The following is a 3,150-nucleotide window of genomic DNA, read 5'->3' on the forward strand; positions in this document are numbered from 1 at the left end:
CTTCTCAAGGCTGAAACATTCAAGATTTAAAATACCAATCATACTTGTATCATCAGTGTCTTTTACAAAAAAGAACCTACTTTGAAAAAGTATTTTTTCTGAAGATCCTCAGACTACTTAATGTCAGGGTTCTTGCACACAACATGTGAACATGTACTTTCTTAGAAAGCAACCAGAGTAGAGGTCTGAGACCTGATCCTGTGTTTATTGAAGGTATTGTGTATGTTGCTGTTGATGTAAATGAGAGAGAGTTTAGATTTATGAAGTGGTTTGTGAGGTGGGTTTTTTTTTCCCCTTTTAGCCTTTGGCACCTACATTGCATCCATTACGGAATATAACAAAGCACCTTTTACTTCCAATTTCATTAGATTGAAATCTGCAAGAGCCATCTTCTGTGTTCTTCTGTACATTTTTCTATCTTTGCATCATATGTACTTTATTTACTCAAATCCAAGATGAGGGTTTTGAGTAAACCCTCATCTTCCCTCCCCCCTCTCCCATTCAGTATGGGGGCTAAATCTTAGACTTAAATGCACAATGGCAGAGATGCATGCAACTGCCCTTGCCCTGGCCCTGGCCCAGTATTGGAGCCATAGCTGCTGCCCTGTCTCCTCCCAACCCTCCCTTGCCTGTGCTGCTCTACCCTGAGTTGTGGCTCTAGCCCAGGCTTCGACTGTGTCCTGTGGCCAGAGCTGCTGCCACCACAATCACTGCTGCCTGGCAGGGCTGGGGCCAGAGCTAATATGTACTTTGTGCTTGGGCCAGAGCTGGAGCTGCACCTTGATAAGCAGTACTGTGGGGGAGGGGAACGTGATTAGGGGAGGGGCAAATTGCAGGGGGCCAGATGCTGAGACACAAGCACCATGGAAGGTGGCAGGTGCTGGGGCGCATGGGCATGGGGGAGGAGGCATCAGACAGCAGGGGAATAAGTGGGTGGGGTCAGGTGTCTTCTGCCACTGCTGCTTTTCCCTGTTGCAGTGGTGAAGGTGAATTTAAGGCAACCCTCTGATACAGATTTATACATGGAAAATTATAACAACTAATTTGTAAATTTTCTGTGTATAGAATCTAATTATTGGGGAGTAGTCTTAAACTTAAGTCATCTTGGATTTGAGCAAATTTGATGGTTGGAAAGTAACAGTCTACGAACATGCATATGTCATTTATTAAATCAACCAGGAAGAGGCTATGGTTATAAGGAGGAGGGGTTTACTCCTTCCTTTAATTTATTTAAAACAACATTCTAAGAATAAACGTATCTGGCATTCAATCTAAAATTATATTAATAAAGAGTTGTTTTAATTAGTACTGCAAAATGACTTATGTACTTGCATATGGTTTGGCTTCAAAAAATCTCATTCAGCAGCAGTGCCTGTGGGGAAGTGAAGGTGTCTTCTACCCAGAAGAAAAAATGGCATTTTAAAAAAAATGCAAGAAATAAAATACTTGAAAAGTCCTTTTGGGAACTCCTAAGTAATGACTGAAATAGGTTGTTTCAGGCAGAATACTATTAGTATAGCTAGCTAATAAGTATAGCCCTAAAATCATTCAGATACAAGCTGGCCATTTATCCAGTTCCCCACTTGATTCTTTTGTAAATGTTCTTCCCACCATACTTTTTTTTTTTTTTAATTTCTCATCTGGTTGAACTCTGTGCATATATATGCAGGCTTCCTTTTCCTTTGCCTTCCTTACCAAGTTGTTTGGTTTACTTTGGTCATTTTTTACGATGGTAAAGATGCCTTCATGCCCAAATACTTGGATAACGCTGAATGCAAATTTAAGGCAAGTTAAAGAAACTTTGGAGTATCTTAAATTTTGGGGGCATTACCCACCTGAATGTGAACCTATAGTATAGACATGAAAGGCTTTGTATTTTAGTACCAACAGTTCCCCATCTGCTACCACATTTAGTGAGCACATAGCTTAAGTTAAAGCCAGGGATTATATAGATGTGCATGTCCACTGAATTAATGCCTTCTCAGTTGCACTCTCACCCCACCTCAATGGGGGCACAGGACACGTTTCAAACATACTGTGTATTGTGTTACATGTATTATATTGCAGCTCCAACATGCTAGTGCCACAAAAGCTTTAAAGGAAAATGAAGATGTACATTTGTGTGTATTAAAAATATATTGGGGAATGTGTGAACCCTTACCCTTTTCCAGGGGGTAAGCCCATATTTTCCAGCTGTGAAAGCTTCCAAGGGCTTAATGGGCAGACATTGTGTTGAAGAAAAGTTCTTAAACCAGATTATGCTAGCAGATTTTTCAGTTCTTGTACTAGTTCATGGATTGGCTGAGTATTTAAATCTGTTTGAGGATTTGGAGCTTGAGAAGAGAGCAGAGTTTGCTTATTGCTCTACCTAGATCCATCTGAGCTCCACTAGCGTAGAAAGGGATAGCTCTGCCATGAACAGTCTCCTGCGTACTTTGAAAACTTAACTTTCTAGACTTGCCAGTGTACCTTGATTAAAAGATGTGCCTTTTGCTTTGAAAAATTGCTTGGATATAGCAGGCAAATAATATAAAATACTTCCAAACCTGGAGGTGAAGTGTTTCACTGCTCTTCTCTACCTCTGCTGTAGCCAAGCTCAGCAGCTGAAGATCATAATTCCCCTGACCAAAGTGAGTCTTGCTAATTTAGGATTGATTTCTGCGTATATAATTTAAAGCCAAAATCTCTTGTGAGATGTTTGTAGTAATAAAGTGTTCCTGGGTAGAGTTTTGTAGGCGTAAGGTACCTTTTTGCATGCCCAATTTAAATTTCATACTCCTGCACATATGATGGTTGAAGGCTGTTCCTTCTCATTTGGAGATCTAGTTAAGGCAGGGGGTCTCAAACTGGGTCCAGACCCCCCCCCCCCCCCCCCCCCGGCGGGCGGGTGCAAGCAACTTAAAAGTGGGGCACAAACTTCCCAGGGGGTATGCGTGGGGAAGCGAGCTCCCTGTCTCCTGCCCTCGCTGCTGCCACCATCCAGCTCTGGGTTGTGGTATTCAAGTTTGAGAACCCGTGACTTCAGGTATAAAGAGCAGTAATTTAATGTGCATGTTCTCAGCCATCTTTACTGCATCCTCCATCACTTTAGGTTATATACAGACTGTTTGATAGAGGAGAAAAGATTCACATGGAATATTTCATTAGGGA

The sequence above is a fragment of the Alligator sinensis genome, unplaced genomic scaffold, assembly GCF_000455745.1.
Source record: "Alligator sinensis unplaced genomic scaffold, ASM45574v1 scaffold60_1, whole genome shotgun sequence".
In the NCBI taxonomy this organism is placed as follows: domain Eukaryota; kingdom Metazoa; phylum Chordata; order Crocodylia; family Alligatoridae; genus Alligator; species Alligator sinensis.